Genomic DNA, 22,880 nt, shown 5'->3' with positions numbered 1-22,880 from the left:
CCAGGTAGAACGATATCTCGGCAAAGAGGTGGAGACGTCGTCCTGCTGATGTACCCCTGCTGATCAGGTGATTGGTAACAGCTGTTGCAGGTGATGTGTGACAGCTGTCACCCTGGCTGCTCCTGTGAGGCGGCTGCGCCCTCTGGTGCCTGGAGCCCGCACTCCAGACAGGGCGCCCTCTGGTGGTGGGCCAGCAGTACCTCCTCTTCTGGCGGCCCACACAACAAGTTGTTTCCCCGGTAACCTAATTTTTACATTTTCTGATGACACCGCCATCCTCAGCCTTTTGCACAAGGACAAAGATCCCTCATTTCTCTGAGGTTGAGTGTTTTGTTCATTGGTATGATGCCAATCACCTGGTTACAAATGTAAACAAAAGGCAGGAGATGGTTCTAGATCCTCAGTTTGTTGGGGACGACTTCAGTTCTAGTTCATGATCAAAAAAATAAATAAATCTGCAGGTAAGCTCTTATGGATATCTAGGTGTTCACTTAGATAATCTGTTTAGTTGGGAAACCCATATTGATCATTTATGTGCACGCTTACAGCAAAGACTATTTTTTTACATCGGCTCAGGGTGTTTGTGTTGACAAGAAAGTCATGTTTTTATTTTATCGGGCAGTGTTGGAAAGTATCATTAGATATGGGATGGCAGCATGGTATGGAAAGCTTTCTTGTGTGTTGCAGACTGCCATGAAGGTTATGGGGAGGACTGGAACCCTTCCCCTTCAGCCCATCTATGAGCAGTCTGTTTATAGGCAAACACAGAAAATACTCTGTGATCCGTCCCACACCCTCCATCAAGAGTATGAACTTTTACCATCTAGTAGACGTTAAAGAGTCCCCAAGTGCAAACTGAACAGATACAAGAACTCTTTTCTTCCTACCTCAATTAGACTCCTGAATGTTGCAGGGGTTCTCCAGGAGCAGTGTTAGGGGCTTTGTGCACGGATATGTGTAGGCATATGTGTGTGTGTGTACATATACACTCAACAAAAATATAAACGCAACACTTTTGGTTTTGCTCCCATTTTGTATGAAATGAACTCAAAGATCTAAAACTTTTTCCACATACACAATATCACCATTTCCCTCAAATATTGTTCACAAACCAGTCTAAATCTGTGATAGTGAGCACTTCTCCTTTGCTGAGATAATCCATTCCACCTCACAGGTGTGCCATATCAAGATGCTGATTAGACACCATGATTAGTGCACAGGTGTGCCTTAGACTGCCCACAATAAAAGGCCACTCTGAAAGGTGCAGTTTTATCACACAGCACAATGCCACAGATGTCGCAAGATTTGAGGGAGCGTGCAATTGGCATGCTGACAGCAGGAATGTCAACCAGAGCTGTTGCTCGTGTATTGAATGTTCATTTCTCTACCATAAGCCGTCTCCAAAGGTATTTCAGACAATTTGGCAGTACATCCAACCAGTCTCACAACCGCAGACCACATGTAACCACACCACCCCAGGACCTCCGCATCCAGCATGTTCACCTCCAAGATCGTCTGAGACCAGCCACTTGGACAGCTGCTGAAACAATCGGTTTGCATAACCAAAGAATTTCTGCACAAACTGTCAGAAACCGTCTCAAGGAAGCTCATCTGCATGCTCGTCGTCCTCATCGGGGTCTCGACCTGACTCCAGTTCGTTGTCGTAACCGACTTGAGTGGGCAAATGCTCACATTCGTTGGCGTTTGGCACGTTGGAGAGGTGTTCTCTTCATGGATGAATCCCGGTTCACACTGTCCAGGGCAGATGGCAGACAGCGTGTGTGGCGTCGTGTGGGTGAGCGGTTTTCTGATGTCAATGTTGTGGATTGAGTGGCCCATGGTGGCGGTGGGGTTATGGTATGGGCAGGCGCCTGTTATGGACGAAGAACACAGGTGCATTTTATTGATGGCATTTTGAATGCACAGAGATACCGTGACGAGATCCTGAGGCCCATTGTTGTGCCATCCAAGAACATCACCTCATGTTGCAGCAGGATAATGCACGAGCAACAGCTCTGGTTGACATTCCTGCTGTCAGCATGCCAATTGCACACTCCCTCAAATCTTGCGACATCTGTGGCATTGTGCTGTGTGATAAAACTGCACCATTCAGAGTGGCCTTTTATTATGGGCAGTCTAAGGCACACCTGTGCACTAATCATGGTGTCTAATTAGCATCTTGATATGGCACACCTGTGGTGGGATGGATTATCTCAGCAAAGGAGAAGTGCTCACTATCTCAGATTTGGACTGGTTTGTGAACATGGTGTCTAACCAGATCCTTACTCTGGATGGCATTACCCTGACCTCTAGTAATACTGTGAGAAATCTTGGAGTCATTTTTGATCAGGATATGTCATTCAAAGCGCATATTAAACAAATATGTAGGACTGCTTTTTTGCATTTACGCAATATCTCTAAAATTAGAAAGGTCTTGTCTCAGAGTGATGCTGAAAAACTAATTCATGCATTTATTTCCTCTAGGCTGGACTATTGTAATTCATTATTATCAGGTTGTCCTAAAAGTTCCCTGAAAAGACTTCAGTTAATTCAAAATGCTGCAGCTAGAGTACTAACAGGGACTAGAAGGAGAGAGCATATCTCACCCATATTGGTCTCTCTTCATTGGCTTCCTGTTAATTCTAGAATAGAATTTAAAATTCTTCTTCTTACTTATAAGGTTTTGAATAATCAGGTCCCATCTTATCTTAGGGACCTCATAGTACCATATCAACCCAATAGAGCGCTTCGCTCTCAGACTGCAGGCTTACTTGTAGTTCCTAGTGTTTGTAAGAGTAGAATGGGAGGCAGAGCCTTCAGTTTTCAGGCTCCTCTCCTGTGGAACCAGCTCCCAATTCAGATCAGGGAGACAGACACCCTCTCTACTTTTAAGATTAGGCTTAAAACTTTCCTTTTTGCTAAAGCTTATAGTTAGGGCTGGATCAGGTGACCCTGAACCATCCCTTAGTTATGCTGCTATAGACTTAGACTGCTGGGGAGTTCCCATGATGCACTGAGTGTTTCTTTCTCTTTTTGCTCTGTATGCACCACTCTGCATTTAATCATTAGTGATTGATCTCTGCTCCCCTCCACAGCATGTCTTTTTCCTGGTTCTCTCCCTCAGCCCCAACCAGTCCCAGCAGAAGACTGCCCCTCCCTGAGCCTGGTTCTGCTGGAGGTTTCTTCCTGTTAAAAGGGAGTTTTTCCTTCCCACTGTCGCCAAGTGCTTGCTCACAGGGGGTCGTTTTGACCGTTGGGGTTTTTCTGTAATTATTGTATGGCCTTGCCTTACAATATAAAGCTCCTTGGGGCAACTGTTTGTTGTGATTTGGCGCTATATAAATAAAATTGATTGATTGATTGATTGATTGATTGATTGAACAATATTTGAGGGAAATGGTGATATTGTGTATGTGGAAAAAGTTTTAGATCTTTGAGTTCATCTCATACAAAATGGGAGCAAAACCAAAAGTGTTGCTTTTATATTTTTGTTGAGTATATATATATGTATATATATATATGTATATATATATACATATATATATATATGATGCAGAAGTACATGGATTAATGAGCTGTAAACACAGTACACTCCACCTCTCCTTTATCCACTGGGAAAGTCAGTTTGACAAGTAAGAGCGCGGGGGGCGTGGCTTACTTGAGCTTTTATTTTGACATGTAAGAGCGCGGGGGGCGTGGCCTACGTTCACCAGACGACAGTCTGCATCATGCTGTGTTGGACTCCGGATCCGAGTTCAGTCTGTCTAGGTTCGCTGCTCCATGCGCTCGCACAGGCTTGATAAGGTAAGGAACGCCTGTTACAGCGCTCAGTTTAAAGAACAAAGTATCTTTGTTTTCCATTAACTTGACTTTGGTAACACTTGTAAACTAAAAGATTTTCGCTTTAAACACTTACTAAAAATAAATAAATATTACTGGAAGTTTAAAGCGGCAGCCTTCACGTTATGAAAAGCGTATTTTTAAATGCAGTTAGTTGTTTGCCGTGATTATTTTAGCTACTCATAATTTTAAGGATGCATTGAGATGTACCTGTCATCTGTAACTCAGTGACTGAATGACATGAATGCAGAAATGTTTGAGGAGCGCATTTTTACTCCAAACTGTGTTTTTACGAAACTTTCATGTGGCACAAACGCATCACAGTGACTTATAAAGGGGTGCATGTTCTTTCTGTTTCTGCCTGCTTTTATGGTTAAATGGTATGAGAGGTTTCCATTTAAACATGCTTGTATTCCACAAGTCTATCTACAACCCCTGGCAAAAATTATGGAATCACCGGCCTCAGAGGATGTTAATTCAGTTTAATTTTGTAGAAAAAAAGCAGATCACAGACATGACACAAAACTAAAGTCATTTCAAATGGCAACTTTCTGGCTTTAAGAAACACTATAAGAAATCAAGAAAAGATTGTGGCAGTCAGTAACGGTTACTTTTTTAGACCAAGCAGAGGAAAAAAAATATGGAATCAGTCAATTCTGAGGAATAAATTATGGAATCACCCTGTAAATTTTCATCCCCAAAACTAACACCTGCATCAAATCAGATCTGCTCGTTAGTCTGCATCTAAAAAGGAGTGATCACACCTTGGAGAGCTGTTGCACCAAGTGGACTGACATGAATCATGGCTCCAACACGAGAGATGTCAACTGAAACAAAGGAGAGGATTATCAAACTCTTAAGAGGGTAAATCATCACGCAATGTTGCAAAAGATGTTGGTGGTTCAGTCAGCTGTGTCTAAACTCTGGACCAAATACAAACAACATGGGAAGGTTGTTAAAGGCAAACATACTGGTAGACCAAGGAAGACATCAAAGCGTCAAGACAGAAAACTTAAAGCAATATGTCTCAAAAATCCAAAAATGCACAACAAAACAAATGAGGAACGAATGGGAGGAAACTGGAGTCAACGTCTGTCACCGAACTGTAAGAAACCTCCTAAAGGAAATGGGATTCACATACAGAAAAGCTAAACGAAAGCCACCATTAACACCTAAACAGAAAAAAACAAGGTTACAATGGGCTAAGGAAAAGCAGTCGTGGACTGTGGATGACTGGATGAAAGTCATATTCAGTGATGAATCTCGAATCTGCATTGGGCAAGGTGATGATGCTGGAACTTTTGTTTGGTGTTGTTCCAATGGGATTTATAAAGATGACTGCCTGAAGAGAACATGTAAATTTCCACAGTCATTGATGATATGGGGCTGCATGTCAGGTAAAGGCACTGGGGAGATGGCTGTCATTACATCATCAATAAATGCACAAGTTTACGTTGATATTTTGGACAGTTGAAAGGATGTTTGGGGATGATGAAATCATTTTTCAAGATGATAATGCATCTTGCCATAGAGCAAAAACTGTGAAAACATTCCTTGCAAAAAGACACATAGGGTCAATGTCATGGGATAGGGTCAATATCAATGAGCAGATGTGATTTGATGCAGGTGTTAGTTTTGGAGATGAAAATTTACAGGGTGATTCCATAATTTTTTCCTCAGAATTGAGTGATTCCATATTTTTTTCCTCTGCTTGGTCTAAAAAAGTAACAGTTACTGACTGCCACAATCTTTTTTTCTTGATTTCTTATAGTGTTTCTTAAAGCCAGAAAGTAGCCATTTGAAATGACTTTAGTTTTGTGTCATGTCTGTGATCTGCTTTATTTTCTACAAAATTAAACAACTGAATAAACATCCTCCGAGGCCGGTGATTCCATAATTTTTGCCAGGGGTTGTATGCCTGCTTGTAGACTTTCTCCTGCTATAAGCAAAATTTAAACCAAAAAGGTCAAAGTTGAGACTTATGTGACATATGACACAGAGGTCCATCTCAGGTCTCCTGCTTGGTGAGCATCTCCATGGGCACATGCTAGATCAGAGGTGGATCCTAAAACCCAGAGACGTCTCAGAAACATTTCATATGCAGATTAATGCATTTTTATGACATTTCTGGCTATATTTAAAAGTAACAATGTTGAAGATGTTTAAAATTAAGTACATTTGAAGAAAGATTTAGCCATTTCAGTTTTGTTTGACTGCAACCCACATGGAAACAACAGTTTCTCTAGGTTGTACTAAAAAAACTCCACACAATTTCCCCATTTAAAATATCTTCCACATTACTTTTAATTCTAGACAGACATATCATAAAATGTGATCATCTGTATAGTAAGTAATGTTTCCATTTCCAAGACATTTCCAGGTTTTATGATCCACCTAGATCAGACAGTGTTGTATTGATAAATGGTAAATTTATATAGCGCTTTTCCATCAGACGCTCAAAGTGCTTTACAGTTATGCCTGACATTCACCCTGATGTCAGGGTACAAGACGCTCACTACACACCGGGAGCAATAGGGGATTAAGGACCTTGCCCAAGGGCCCTTAGTGATTTTACGGTCAGGCTGGGATTTGAACTGAGGATCCTCTGGTCTCAATCCCAACACTGGCTGTATTGGGTTAGAAGTAGTAGTAGCATTGCAATACATTAACTACTGGGTTCTGTCACAGCCACAAATGTCCAGGTGCCACAGACTCAGTGCTATTGCTAGAAGAAGAAGAAGAAGAAGAAAGTCCTATAAATGCACTGAAGTCTGTTTGTGCCGGTGCTAAACTGTAGATTCACTAACATGAAATGGATGGGAGTCCATGACTCCTCCCTTGACGGGACACCAGTCCAACGCAGGTCCCTTCTCCAGCCAAGGCTGGCACCTATTTATAACTGGGTGGACTTTGAAAATGCAGATTAAGTATCTTGTCTAAGCTACCGCTGGGCATGCGAGGAGTTGTTTCATGCAACTTAAGGATATGGGTTTCATATCTGTAACAATGTCCTTTTGCAAGTTCCATCCCTGGTTCTCAAGACCAGGCACCTAAGTGGCTCTACTCTACTCTTTTCTACTCTTCTATTTTACTCTCCCTTTTAGATATTTAGATATATTTTAGTATACTAGCATAGTTCCACCTTAGAATTGGAATATAATATTTAAGATATGCCTCACTGAATTTTCATGACAAATGTAATGTCTCTTTTTTTCTGGGGGAAAAACTCCATTATAAGGATAGAGTTAGGTTAAAGGGAAACTCCAGGATTTTTCAACTTGAGCCTTATTTCTACATTTTGGGGTATAATTTTTCACTTGGGTCAAAAATCATTTTAATTTGTCCAGTGTTGTGTTAAAAACACTAAGACTATCATGGGTAGACAGCTATACAATGTAACACTATGGGGCAAAGTAAAAAAATTTCAACTTAAACAGCCTCTTTGTCACCACCGAATTGGTGAAGATGCAATTACAACTGTCTGGCAGCATGTAGACATTCTCTACACACATATACATTGTGGGCATTTACCTCAGTAAATGTTAAATTCAAGTTCGGAAATCTTTAATATCCCTGTGGGGAAATTTTTTGTGCAGCCAGCAATGAGAGTCATTGCCACAATCATACAGACAATAAAAATAAATACAGAGAAAAGATACGACACATCACTTATATAACAGGGAGGGAAATGGCAGCACGGACAAAAGAAAACTTACGAGGTCTGTTAGAAAAGTATCCGACCTTTTTATTTTTTTCAACAACTATATGGATTTGAATCATGTGTGCTTGCATCAGCCAAGCTTGAACCTTCGTGTGCATGCGTGAGTTTTTTCACTCCTGTCGGTTGCGTCATTCGCCTGTGGGCAGGCATTGAGTGAGCACAGGTCCACCCCCCTCGTCGGATTTTCATTGTCAGGGAAATGGCTGAGCGACTGCCGCTTTGTTCCATGAAAATTTTTTCAGAAACTGTGTGAGACAGCCAGCTGGAAACCATTCGGAAAATTCAGATGGCTTTCTGATGCGCAAATTCCTCCGCATGTCTTTCATTACAAAATCTCCTGTAACAGTGGAATGTGCCGCAAAAGTGCTGATGTCCACATTCTCTGCGATTTCTCTGGTAGTCAGATGACATCCCGGATCAACACAGCCTTCACTTTGGAAATGATCTGGTCATTTCAGCCTGTCGATGGCCGCTCGAAGCTCAGCGCGCTCTCCGCCGCTGTGGGCCGTCTTTAATCCGGTTGTAATCCTCCTTAATCTGTGTGACGCCGATAGAATCTTCACCGAAAGCCATCTGAAGTTTCCGAATGGTTTCCACCTGGCTGTCTCACACAGTTTCTGAAAAAATTTTCATGGAGCAAAGCGGCAGTCGCTCAGCCATTTCCCTGACAATGAAAATCCGACGGGGGGTGGAACAGTGCTCACTCAAAGCCTGCCCACAGGCGAATGATGTAACCGACAGGCGTGAAAAAACTCATGCATGCGCACAAAGGTTCAAGCTTGGCTGATGCAATCACACGTGATTCAAATCCATATAGTTTTTGAAAAAAATAAAAAGGTCTTAAACTTTTCTAACAGACCTCGTATATCTGTTGGTCCTGCACTTTGGCAGGACATACCTGCACCCTGCATGTTTTTACCAGCATTCATTTGTATATAAAACAAATAATAAAGGTGAAAGGACACAATCCTGGGGTGATCCAGTGGAGTAGATGAGAGTGTCTGACAGGATACCATTTACTCTCACCCGTTGTGGCCTCCGTGTTAAAAAGTCAGTCAGCCAGGCTATAAGAGTAGGATCAACATTGTAGGAGTCCCATAGTCTTTCTGCTAAAATGTGTGGCTGAATGCAATTAAAAGCATATGAAAAATCAATAAATAAAAGACGAGCAAAGGAACTGGCTCCCTCCAGGTGAGTTCAGCCTTGGTCCCAATGAATAATGAAGGATCAATAATGAGCCATGAAAATTCAGTAAGGTATATCTTATATATTATATTCCAATTCTAAGGTGGAACTATGCCAGTATACAAAGGTATATCTAAATATCTAAAAAGGAAGAGTAAAATAGGAGAGTAGAAAAGAGTAGAGCCACTTAGGTGCCTGGTCTTGAGAACCAGGAATGGTACAACTCCATGTACAACTCCAATTTCAATGAAGTTTGGACGTTGTGTAAAATGTAAATAAAAAAAGAATACAATGATTTGCAAATCCTCTTCAATCTATAGTCAATTGAATATGCCACAAAGACAAGATATTTAATGTCCAAACCGACAAACCTTGTTGTTTTTTGTGCAAATATTTGCTCATTTTCAAATGGATACCTGCAACATGTTTCAAAAAAGCTGGGACAGATGTTTGCCACTGTGTTACATCACCTTTCCTTCTGACAACACTCAGTAAGCGTTTGGGAACTGAGGACACTAATTGTTGAAGCTTTGGAGCTGGAATTCTTTCCCATTCTTGCTTGATGTACAACTTCAGTTGTTCAACAGTCCGGGGTCTCCATTGTCGTATTTTGCGCTTCATAATGCGCCAGACATTTTCAGTGGGCGACAGGTCTGGACTGCAGGCAGGCCAGTCTAGTACCCGCACTCTTTTACTATGAAGCCACGCTGTTGTAACACGTGCAGAATGTGGCTTGGCATTGTCTTGCTGAAATATGCAGGGACGTCCCTGAAAAAGACGTTGCTTGGATGGCAGCATGTGTTGCTCCAAAACCTGGATGTACCTTTCAGCATTGATGGTGCCATCACAGATGTGTAAGTTGTCCATGCCATGGGCACTAACACACCCCCATACCATCACAGATGCTGGCTTTTGAACTTTGCGCTGGTAACAATCTGGATGGTCTTTGTCCTCTTTTGTCCAGAGGACACGATGTCCATGATTTCCAAAAAACAATTTGAAATGTGAACTCATCAGACCACAGCACACTTTTCCACTTTGCGTCTGTCCATTTCAAATGAGCTCGGGCCCAGAGAAGGCGGCGGTGTTTCTAGATGTTGTTGATGTATGGCTTTCACTTTTCATGGTAGAGTTTTAACTTGCACTTGTAGATATAACAACGAACTGTGTTAACTGACAATGGTTTTCTGAAGTGTTCCTGAGCCCACGAGGTAAGATCCTTTACACAATGATGTTGGTTTTTAATGTAGTGCCGCCTGAGGGATCAAAGGTCACGGGCATTCAATGTTGGTTTTCGGCCTTGCCACTTACGTGATTATATTATGGACAGTAGATGATGGAATCCCTAAATTCCTTTCAATTGAACGTTGAGAAACATTTTTTTCACGTAGTTGTTCATAAAGTGGTGATCCTCGGCCCCATCTTTGCTTGTGAACGGCTGAGCCTTTTAGGGATGCTCCTTTTATACCTAATCATGACACTCACCTGTTTCCAATTAACCTGTGGAATGTTCCAAACAGGTGTTCTTTGAGCATTCATCAACTTTCCGAGTCTTTTGTTGCCCCTGTCCCAGCTTTTTTGAAATGTGTTGCAGGCATCCTTTTCAAAATGAGCAAATATTTGCAGAAAAACAAAAAAAAGTCTGTCAGTTTGAACATTAAATATTTTGTCTTTGTGGTGTATTCAATTGAATATATGTTGAAGAGGATTTGCAAATCATTATATTCTGTTTTTATTTACACTTCACACAATGTTCCTACTTCATTGGAATTGGTGTTGTAGCATGTTTTTTTTTTTTTTTTTTTTTTTTTGGTACGAGTCCAGTTATTCAACTATCTTGGGAGAACAGTGGCTCTTAGAGGCAGAATATTTGGCTAACGAGGCTCATCTCTGAGACATTCCCACCTGTTTTGTGCGCCGGACGCTGTACGAGGTCTGTTAGAAAAGTATCCTACCTTTTTAATTTTTTTCAAAAACCTGATGGATTTGAATCACGTGTGCTTGCATGAGCCAACCTTGAACCTTCGTGCGCATGCGTGATTTTTTTTTTTTCACGCATGTCGGTTACGTCATTTGCTTGTAAGCAGCCTTTGTGTGAGGATGGGTGGAGTCTCTCGTCGTTTTTTCTTTGCAAGGAAATGGCAGAACGACTGGAGCAGTGCGACTGCATCAAATTTTGATGTGGGACCGTCGTGTGATTATCCGAGAAATTGCGGAAGAGGTGGACATACCTCTAATGGCTTCTGGAATCACAGAGGCCCGTTTTATCTGGACCCTATTTGTCCTGTCTCTCTCGTATGCTGCAGGAGGTGGAAAACGTATTTGGAACAGCCTAATGCTGCATTCACACTGGACGACATGCGAGCGACGGCGGCAACAGGTTGCCACGTAATCCCTATGGAAGGACGCGTTGTGGTGCCACAAAAGTTCAAGCCACGCAATGCGACGCGATGGATGCGAATGAAACGATTTTGAGTGATTGGCGCTTTTGTGGCACGATATCGCGTTGCATTGCCCTCCTCCCCAAGTTGAAAAATCTGAACTTTTTCGTCTTGTCGCGATGACCAATCAGGGACTGCAGTGATGTGGAGATGTCCTGTCTCTGGCAGCCAGCCTGTGAGCAGGACTTATGTCCCTTTTGTCCTTTATTTCACAATTATGACAGAGTTTGAGGGGAGAGCGAGCAGTAGCACCGCAGCAGTGACAGCAGCCAGTTTTTTTCACGTGCGCCCGCGAACGAATCGTCCGTGAAGATTATTTTATTTATTAACTACACAGATGTATAATAAAACAAATGGTGACTGGTTTATAACACAATTATGACAGAGTTTGAGGGGAGAGTGAGCAGCAGCAGCAGTGGCAGCCAGTTTTTTTTTAATTGTTGACGTGCGCGCGTGAATGGGACAGGAGGTCCTCAAACTGGGTCCTGGAGAGGCGGAAGTACCGTTGAAAGCAGCCGTCATCCAGATGCAGCTCCTGCAGCAAATGATGAAACGCCACGAATTCGGAACGTCTCATGAGGATGTTGTGAACCCAGGGACGGTGCCGCTGGCGTTTGTCAGCTTTCCACAACAGTTGGAGCACAGCAACTCACTCTGTGTGATCAAGGTCCATCATGTTGACTTGACGGCGAGCGAAATGGAAGCTCCTCCTATTTGATGACGCACTGGGACAAATTTTCGCAGCGAAAGCAGAGCAACACACTGGGTGATGGTGGCACCTCCATCGCCAGGCGAGGGATGCGAATTTGTGGCGTCGCGTGGCGTCCGGTGTGAATGCGGCATAAAAGGTAATTATTTGTAATGTTTATATTGTAAAACAGTTGCATGTTCATTGTTTCTTTATAAGCAGCTGTAAAAGCATGTGTATGTTAGATTTAATATCTTGTTATAATGGATCAGATGAGCTCCGCTGTGTGCACACTGGCACAGTGACTTGCACTCAAAACAAGCTTTTATTTAGAATGTGACACCTTATTGTGGTGTCTTTTTTTGGTCACGAGAAACCTCTCCACAGTAGTTCTTTTTCCTTCATCACTTTTTCAACTTTGCACTGAGTGTACATGCAGAACTGCTGCATTTAATGACTCTGGAACACAGGTGAACTGCAGCCTGGTGCACAGATGCGCACACTGGCCAGACTGAGCAGGAGTGTCTTTTTTTTGGACTGCGTTTAAAAAATGTGACATCTTGAATGTATGCTGTAAATTGAAAACCCACACTTTAAAGGGACCATGTGTGGGAGGGGTGGCGGGTTGGACCAAACCCATGCCTAAACGTGCACCAACCTCATGTTACATGGCGCTACATGGATCATATGTGGCTTGACTTGGATCATATGAGGCGACATGAGACATTCAAGGCCAGACGGGCCTCAAATGACAGGTCACTCGTGGCTCATTAGAGGCTGATACCTGCCACATGTGAGGTACTTAGAGGCACATAGAGGTTTCTTCATAGCGGATACATGACAGATTTATATGTGGACAATTATTCGAATAATCACTGACAAATCCATATGTGGCTCATTATTCATGGCTTCATTATTTGGTGGGATCAAGGCTTTAAAACCAAATTTAACAAGGTGCCTACCGCATCTTCAAATCCTCTGCCTGACCTGTAAAGGTTAAAATGGCTTAATATACAATTAGTGTCTGACTTTAGCTTGTTTTTGTTTTGGTGCTGCCACTCAGCAATAAGTCATTACAAGTCACCTGCTGATGAGGGTTTGGTCCATTTGTAAAACATAAGAATGTGAAGAAGAAGCTGTTTATTTGGAGGTTTTAGCTTGTACTATATCATTACACTGTACAGCTGCATGTGACGTGTCTCCATGGAGCAGCATCTCTCCTGCTTGGGGAGACAAATGAGTGACATTTTTTCCTAAGACCACATAATGAGGATGAAGTGATTCATCATGGTTAACTTTGAAGCATCAGATGAGTTGATAGAGCACCTTTATTTTGCCTGTGTGATATCACATAGACAGGTCTGCTACCTGGTTGGTGTTTGGTGCATTATGTAAAATTATGAACAGCTCTGCTTCATCTTGCATATAATTTGGCTGCTATCAAACACTGGGAATGTCAGCATGCTAGCGTCAGCAGACTTGAACCCAGGAGGCACTGTGGTACTTATGGTGCTGCCAGTGCACTCCCCAGTGGGTGGCCTTTCTCTGTGGGATTCTGGGTCCTTTCTGGTGCTGAGGTGGTGGTCTGTATCGTATATCATATGCTTCCAGGTTCTCTTGGTTAAATGTGTCCTATTGCTGAATGGCTGCTCTCTGGTCCCTGTGGTCACTTCTCACCTGCTAGTAGCATGGGATATTATTCTTATTGCTTTGCGTTTCCCCTCTCACTGGGGCAGGGGTGATTTCTGCCCTGTGATGCAGCCATGGCTCAGCGTTTCCACATGCCCATGAGGCTGCGTCTGCAGATTTGATGTTATCCGACACTGATGCAACTCCTCACAATCATTCATAACTTACAATATCACACACCACATTACAACTACCATACTGTGCCAATAGATGCAGAGCCTTCCCACACACACACACACACACACACACACAGGGCTAGAGCCCGACCGATATGGATTTTTTGAGGCCGATGCCGATAACGATATTTAGATGAAAAAATGCAGATAATCGATAAATCGGCTGATTTGCTGATAGCCGATAAATCAGCCGATGTTATTATTATTTTTTTAATGAATAAAATATTCTTTTTTTGGACCCTTAACAAAAAAGGTATGAGCTAAAAGCTGAAGCTTTGTCCTCATATTGATTAACTTTATAACAGAGAAGAATTTTCAAGTTAAAAAAAATGCAAAAATGCAATTGGAGCAGTTAGGGGGCTATTGAAACAGGCCAACTAGTAAGATATCACTCCTGAAAGCGATCTTTGCCATATCACGTGAGGTAAATCTGCCCTATGATTGGATTTTGGAAAACCATGTGACGGAGAACCAATTCCCATTGGACACTCACATTTCGCACGTCATCACACATCTTCTATGAGGAGTACCAAGATGGTCGCCGGTGGATCGAAAGTCCGCGGAATTAACTTTTCAGCAAAAAAAAAAAAAAAGGTAAGTTTCTATCTCATATCATTAAAAAGTTATTTACAATTTAGTAAATAAAATTGGTTCCAGCCGTCGTATACGGCTGCGGTGGCCCCAGAGGGTTAATGGCGAACGGCAGTAATTCCCAGAACCCTTCCAGACGACCAGTGAATCTCAATGTTTCAACCTCTTAGCAGTAAACGAAAGTTTTTCATGCTAGAAATAAGGTCTACACAACGTGGGCTTAATAAAAAGCGTGACCGATGCAATGAAGCACATTTGACACATTACTACATAATCTGAGTTAATCAAACTTAGTTGAACTGAAACAGGAGAGATGTGGGGTGAATGTAATCGCAAAGTTATTACATTATTATTATTATTAAACTTACTTGTATGCTTTTGTCAGCCGATCACTGCCGTGTGACGGCGAACTACGGGGGCCAGTGATGAACACATTTAAGCAGGGGTATAAGCAGCTCTCAGTTGAATGGAGTCAGAGCTCCATCTACTGAACAAACGGTGCAAGGACATTTTACATTGCCGACACAAACGTTATTTCAGTAACTGTTCTGTTTATGAGAAATTATTGGCGTTCTATTGGCAAAATCTCGGCCGATAGTGAGTACTTTGAAAAGGGCTTATATCGGCCGATAATATCGGCCGGCCGATATATCGGTCGAGCTCTACACAGGGCTGTACAATAAGGATCAAAAATCATATCTCTGTAATTTTTGGATGAATAGTGATATGTGTTATAGGTCAGTATTTTAATAAAAATGGGGCTTGTTCCAAAATGGATGAAATTTATTTTTTTTTTTCTCTCAGTTCTACACACAATACCCCATAATGACAATATGAAAAGTTTTTAGATTTTTGCAAGTTTATTAAAAAAAACAAAACAAAAGCCGTGGTCCCACCGAATAATAAAGGATGAATAATGAGTTACATAGCATTTTTTTTTTTGTTTTTTTTTGGTATGAGTCCAGTTATTCAACAATCATCGGAGAATAGTGTCCCTGAGAGCCTGTTATAGGCAGAATATTTGGCTAACAGAGCTCATCTCTGAGTGTGGTGCTAATTTTAAGAGGTTCAAGATTTAGCAACAACAGCGTGGGGTTACAAGGTACTACGGGGATTTTATAGGCATGTTTGTGGTGAGGACGAGGCTGTTTAAAGCTCATTATCTGAGCACCTGGTGGCTACGGGGACAGGACAGGCTATTTTGGACAGGCTCAGCCCTCTTGCACACTACAATCCCAACTGCTTTGTGCGCTGGATGCTGTATATAATAATAATTATTTAGTATTGGCTTAATCATTTTCTGTCAGAACTTGGATGTTGAAAACACCTCTAATTGCTTCTGGAATCACAGAGGACATTTGGAGCTTTTTTTCTGTCTCTGTCTCATCTGCTGAGGTGGAGAACATATTTGGAATAGCCTAAAAGGTCATTATTTGTAATGTTTATATTGCAATAGCTTGGTAAAACAGTTGCACGTTCATTCCTTCTTTATAAGCAGCTGTAAAAATATGTTTGATAGATTTAATGTCTTGTTAAAATGGATCAGACGAGGTGTGCTCTGAGTGTGCTGATGCAATGACTTGCGCTCAAGATGAGCATTTACGCAGGACATGAGCTCGCAAAAGAGCAATTTTGCAGACATTAATGGATGAACACAAAGTTACAAGTTGGATCATGGTGTCAAAATGACTGTAAAGCCGTGGAAGAAATAAAGGCAGTGAGAAGAAGAGCAGAGGTGACTGTCCAGGAATCCGTGGTTCAATTCTAGCTGGAGTTGTGCATTTAATGACTCTGGAACACAAGTGACCAGCAGCCTGGCGCATGGCGCACACTGGCTGAACTGTGTGTCAACATCTTGAGTGGATGCTGTGAATTGAAAACCCACACTTTAAAGGGACCAAGTGTGGAGGTTTGGACCAAACCCATGCCTAAACGTGCACAGACAATGCATTACATGGGGCTGCATGGATCATATGTGGCTTGACGTGGATCATATGCGGCGACACAAGCCATTCGAGGCTGGGCAGGGCTCAAATGACAGCTTGGTTGTGGCTCACAAGAGGCTAATACCTGACACGTGAGATACAGAGAGTCACATAGAGGCACCTTAGTAGCGGATACGTGATAGATTTATACGTGGATCATTATTCAAATAATCACTGACGCACCCATGCATGGCTCATTATTCATGGCTTATTATTCGGTGGGACCGAGGCTTTAGAAATCACATGCCTGTGACCTGATCCTGGATAAGTGGGTCAAGGTGAGTAAGTGAGAAATCGCATACAATGAGGAAAATAAGTTTTTGAACACCCTGCGGTTTTGCAAGTTCTCCCACTTAGATATCATGGAGGGGTCTGAAATTTTCATCTTAGGTGCACGTCCACTGTGAGAGACATAATCTAAAAAAAAATTGCGGCAATCACAATGTATGTTTTTTTTTTTTTTTTTTTTTTTTTTTTTTTTTTTTTTTATTTATTTGTACGAGATCTGTCCAAAAAGTATCGAACCTTTTTTATTTTTTGCAAAAACCATATGGATTTGAATCACGTGTGATTGCATCAGCCAAGCTTGAACCTTCGTGCGCATGCGTGAGTTTTTTCACGCCTGTCGGTTGCGTCATTCGCCTGTGAGCAGGCTTTGTGTGAGCAGTGGTCCACCCCTCTCATCGGATTTTTATTGCGAATAAATGTCTGAACGATTTGGAGCTTTGCTGCATCAAATTTTTCCAGAAACTGTGAGAGACCTCCAGGTGGACACCATTCGGAAAATTTAGATGGCTTTCAGCGATGATTTTATGGGGATTGCACAGATTAAGGAGTGCTCCAGCCGGTTTAAAGACCGCCCACAGCGTCTGAGAGCGCGGCACACTCCGAGCGCCGATCGACAGGCTGAAACAACCAGATCATTTCCAACGTGAAGGCTTTGTTGATCCGGGACGTCGTCTGACTTTCACAAAAAAGGAAGAAGGCGTGGGCATCAGCACTTTTTCGGCACATTCCACTGTTACAGGAGTTTTTTTTCATGGAAAGAGAAGCGGAGGATTACGCCCCCGTGCCGCTCATGGCGCGGGACAAAAGCACCTCCGTGTTGGTCTCACAGGATGGCTTTCAGACGGCTTCCGGTTGCTTTTCAGTCGTGTGAGTATCCGAGAAATTGTGCATGAGCTGGACATGCCCCAACATGTCCTGTGAGGCTTCATCACGGCGTTGCTTTGCGCCATGCGGCTCCGCCGCGACGTCATCTAAAATTTCCGAATGGCGTCCAGCTGGAGGTCTCTCAGTTTCTGGAAAAATTTGATGCAGCAAAGCTCCAAATCCTTCAGACATTTATTCGCAATAAAAATCCGATGAGAGGGGTGGACCACTGCTCACACAAAGCCTGCTCACAGGCGAATGACGCAACCGACAGGCGGGAAAAAACTCACGCATGCGCACGAAGGTTCAAGCTTGGCTGATGCAATAACACGTGATTCAAATCCATATGGTTTTTGCAAAAAATAAAAAGGTCAGAAACTTTTTGGACAGACCTCGTATGTTACTGCTGCAAATAAGTATTTGAACCCCTACCAACCAGCAAGAATTCTGGCTCACACAGACCTGTTAATTTTTCTTTAAGAAGCCCTCTTATTCTGCATTGTTTACCTGTATTAACTGCACCTGTTTGAACTTGTTACCTGTATAAAAGACACCTGTTCACACACTCAATCAATCACACTCCAACCTGTCCACCGTAGCCAGGACCAAAGAGCTGTCTAAGAACACCAGTGACAAAACTGTAGACCCGCACAAGGCTGAGATGGACTACAGGACAACAGGCAAGCAGCTTGGTAGAAGACACCAACTGTTATGATTATTTATTAGAAAGTGGAAGACACACAAGATGACTGTCAAGCTCCCTCGGTCTGGGGTTCCATGCAAGATCTCATTTTTGTGGGGTAAGGATGATTCTGAGAAAGCTCAAAACTACACAGGAGGACCTGGTCAATGACCTGAAGAGAGCTGGGACCACAGTCACAAAGATTACATTAGTAACACATGATGCTGTCATGGTTTAAAATCCTGCAGGGCAACAAGGTCCCCCTGCTCAAGCCAGCACATGTCCAGGCCTGTTTGAAGTTCACCAGTGACCATCTGGATGATCCAGAGGAGGCATGGGAGAAAGTCATGTGGTCAGATGAGACCAGAATAGAGCTTTTTGGAATCAACTCCGCTTACCATGTTTAGTGGATCAGAAAAACCCCAAGAAAACTATCCCAACCATGAAGCACGGGGGTGAAAACATCATATTCTGGGGGTGCTCTTCTGCAAAGGGGACAGGACGACTGCACCGTATTGAAAGGAGGAATGATGGGGTCATGTACTGTGGGATTTTGGCAAACAACCTCCTTCCCTCAGTAAGACCATTCAAGATGGGTCATGGCTGTGTCTTCCAGCATGACAATGACCCCAAACACACAGCCAGGGCAACTAAGAGGGGCTCTGTAAGAAGCATTTCAAGGTCCTAGAGTTGCCTGGCCAGTCTCCAGACCTGAACTCAATAGAAAATCTTTGGAGGGAGCTGAAACTCCAAACCTGAAAGATCTAGAGAAGATTTGTATGGAGGAGTGGACCAAAATCCCTGCTGCAGTGTGTGCAAACCTGGTGAAAAACTACAGGAAACATTTGACCTCTGTAATTGCAAACAAAGGCTACTCTACCAAATATTAACATTGATTTTCACAAGTGTTCAAATACTTATTTGCAGCAGTAACATACAAATAAATTATTGAAAAAAATCATACATTGTGATTTTCGGATTTTCTTTTTTTTTTTTTTTTAGATTGTGTCTCACAGTGGACATGCACCTAAGATGAAAATTTCAGACCCCACCATGATTTTTAAGTGGGAGAACTTGCAAAATCACAGGGTGTTCAAATACTTATTTTCCTCACTGTATATGGGCATAAGTATTCACAGCCCATCCTTTGCCATGAAGCTCAAAATTGAGCTCAAGTGCATTGTCTTTCCGCTGATCAACTTTGAGATGTTTCTACAGTTTAATTGGAGTCCACCTGGAGTCAGTTCAGTTGATTGGACATGATCTGAAAAGGCACACACCTGTCTACATATAAGTTCCCACAGTTGGCAGTGCATGTCAGAGCACAAACCAAGCATGAAGTCAAAGGAATCGTCTGTAGACCTGTGTGAGAGGATCGGCTTGAGGCACAAATCTGGAGAAGGGTACAGAAACATTTCTGCTGCTTTGAACATCCCATTGAGCCCAGCGGCCTCCATCATCCCTAAATCAAAGAAATTTGGATCCAGCAGTACTCATCCTAGAGCTGGCCACCTGTCTAAACTGAGCGATCGGGAGAAGGGCCTTAATCAGGGAGGTGCAGCAATCCACCAATCAGGCCTGTGTGGTAGAGTGGCCAGAAGGAAGCTTTAGTAAAAGGCACATGGCAGCCCGCTTGGAGTTTGCCAAAAGGCACTTGAAGAATTGAACTCTTTGGCATAAATAAAAGGCATCTTTGGAAGAAACTAGGCACCATTCCTACATTGAAGCATGGTGATGGCAGTATCACGCTGTTGGGATATTTCAGCGGCAGGAACTAGGAGACTAGTCACGATTGACGGAACAATGAATGCAACAATATACAGAGACATCCTGGATGAAAACCAGCTCTAGAGTGCTCTTGACTTCAGACTGGGGCAACAGTTCATCTTTCAGCAGGATAATGACTCTAAACACACAGCCAAGATATCAAGGACAACTTTGTGAATGTCCTTGAGTAGCCCAGACCTGAATCTGATTGAACATCTCTGGCGAGATCTGAAAATGGCTGTATATCTAGATTCCCCATCTGACCTGATGGAGCTTGAGAGGTGCTACAAAGAGGAATGGGCAAAACTGCACAAAGCTCAGTGTGCCAAACACTGCCAAATATGCCAAACACATATTCCAGCAGACTTGAGGCTGAAATTGCTGCCAAAGATGCATCAACAAAGTATTGAGCAAAGGGTGTGAATACTTATGCATTCGTGATTGCTTTGTTTTTTGTGTTTTTAAGAGGTTTTCCTAAAAATAAAAAAAAAATCCCCTTTTTTCTTGTTGTCATTTTGGGGTGTTGTGAGTAGAATTTTGAGGGGAGAAAAAGAATTTACTCCATTTTGGAATAAGGCTGTAACATAAAATGTGGAAAAGTGAAGTGCTGAGAATACTTTTTGGATGCACTGTAACTCAATGTCACACATGTGATGTCACAATCACTCTTATTTTAAGACTAATCAAATAATCAATCAATCAATCAACTTTTTTCTTATATAGCGCCAAATCACAACAAACAGTTGCCCCAAGGCGCTCCATATTGTAAGGCAAGGCCATACAATAATTATGAAAAACCCCAACGGTCAAAACGACCCCCTATGAGCAAGCACTTAGCCACAGTGGGAAGGAAAAACTCCCTTTTAACAGGAAGAAACCTCCAGCAGAACCAGGCTCAGGGAGGGGCAGTCTTCTGCTGAGACTGGTTGGGGCTGAGGGAAAGAACCAGGAAAAAGACATGCCGAGAAGGGGGGCAGAGATCGATCACTAATGATTAAATAGAGTGATGCATATGGAGCAAAAAGAGAAAGAAACAGTGCATCATGGGAACCCCCCCACAGTCTACGTCTAAAGCAACATAACCAAGGGATGGTCCAGGGTCACCCGATCCAGCCCTAACTATAAGCCTTAGGACAACCTGATAATAATGAATTACAATAGTCCAGACTAGAGGAAATAAATGCATGAATTAGTTTTTCAGCATCACTCTGAGACAAGACCTTTCTGATTTTAGAGATATTGCGTAAATGCAAAAAGGCAGTCCTACATATTTGTTTAATATGCGCTTTGAATGACATATCCTGATCAAAAATGACTCCAAGATTTCTCACAGTATTACTAGAGATCAGGGAAATGCCATCCAGAGTAACGATCTGGTTAGACACCATGCTTCTAAGATTTGTGGGGCCAAGTACAATAACTTCAGTTTTATCTGAGTTTAAAAGCAGGAAATTAGAGGTCATCCATGTCTTTATGTCTGTAAGACAATCCTGCAGTTTAGCTAATTGGTGTGTATCCTCTGGCTTCATGGATAGATAAAGCTGGGTATCATCTGCGTAACAATGAAAATTTAAGCAATACCGTCTAATAATACTGCCTAAGGGAAGCATGTATAAAGTGAATAAAATTGGTCCTAGCACACAACCTTGTGGAACTCCATAATTAACTTTAGTCTGTGAAGAAGATTCCCCATTTACATGAACAAACTGTAATCTATTAGACAAATATGATTCAAACCACCGCAGCGCAGTGCCTTTAATACCTATGACATGCTCTAATCTCTGTAATAAAATTTTATGGTCAACAGTATCAAAAGCAGCACTGAGGTCCAACAGAACAAGCACAGAGATAAGTCCACTGTCCGAAGCCATAAGAAGATCATTTGTAACCTTCACTAATGCTGTTTCTGTACTATGATGAATTCTAAAACCTGACTGAAACTCTTCAAATAGACCATTCCTCTGCAGGTGATCAGTTAGCTGTTTTACAACTACCCTTTCAAGAATCTTTGAGAGAAAAGGAAGGTTGGAGATTGGCCTATAATTAGCTAAGATAGCTGGGTCAAGTGATGGCTTTTTAAGTAATGGTTTAATTACTGCCACCTTAAAGGCCTGTGGTACATAACCAACTAACAAAGATAGATTGATCATATTTAAGATTGAAGCATTAAATAATGGTAGGACTTCCTTGAGCAGCCTGGCAGGAATGGGGTCTAATAAACATGTTGATGGTTTGGATGAAGTAACTAATGAAAATAACTCAGACAGAACAATCGGAGAGAAAGAGTCTAACCAAATACCGGCATCACTGAAAGCAGCCAAAGATAACGATACATCTTTGGGATGGTTATGAGTAATTTTTTCTCTAATAGTCAAAATTTTGTTAGCAAAGAAAGTCATGAAGTCATTACTAGTTAAAGTTAATGGAATACTCAGCTCAATAGAGCTCTGACTCTTTGTCAGCCTGGCTACAGTGCTGAAAAGAAACCTGGGGTTGTTCTTATTTTCTTCAATTAGTGATGAGTAGAAAGATGTCCTAGCTTTACGGAGGGCTTTTTTATAGAGCAACAAACTCTTTTTCCAGGCTAAGTGAAGATCTTCTAAATTAGTGAGACGCCATTTCCTCTCCAACTTACGGGTTATCTGCTTTAAGCTACGAGTTTGTGAGTTATACCACGGAGTCAGACACTTCTGATTTAAAGCTCTCTTTTTCAGAGGAGCTACAGCATCCAAAGTTGTCTTCAATGAGGATGTAAAACTATTGACGAGATACTCTAACTCCCTTACAGAGTTTAGGTAGCTACTCTGCTCTGTGTTGGTATATGACATTAGAGAACATAAAGAAGGAATCATATCCTTAAACCTAGTTACAGCGCTTTCTGAAAGACTTCTAGTGTAATGAAACTTATTCCTCACTGCAGGGTAGTCCATCAGGGTAAATGTAAATGTTATTAAAAAATGATC

The 22,880-nt window shown here is 42.2% G+C and overlaps 1 protein-coding gene across 1 annotated transcript in view; it reads left to right on the top strand.

Moving 5' to 3' along the window:
• Positions 1–3,719: 3,719 nt before the first annotated feature.
• The window catches only part of slc7a1a (solute carrier family 7 member 1a), an 87,318-nt gene continuing 68,157 nt past the window's right edge, over positions 3,720–22,880 (top strand). The window contains exon 1 of the mRNA XM_034178353.1: positions 3,720–3,804. The gene's annotated coding sequence lies outside the window, so the exon portion shown is untranslated. The remainder of the gene's footprint in view (positions 3,805–22,880) is intronic.

Source organism: Thalassophryne amazonica, chromosome 9 (genome assembly GCF_902500255.1).
Source record: "Thalassophryne amazonica chromosome 9, fThaAma1.1, whole genome shotgun sequence".
Taxonomy (NCBI): Eukaryota; Metazoa; Chordata; class Actinopteri; order Batrachoidiformes; family Batrachoididae; genus Thalassophryne; species Thalassophryne amazonica.
Note: the sequence above shows the minus strand (reverse complement) of the source record. Positions and strands in the feature narration are given on the sequence as shown.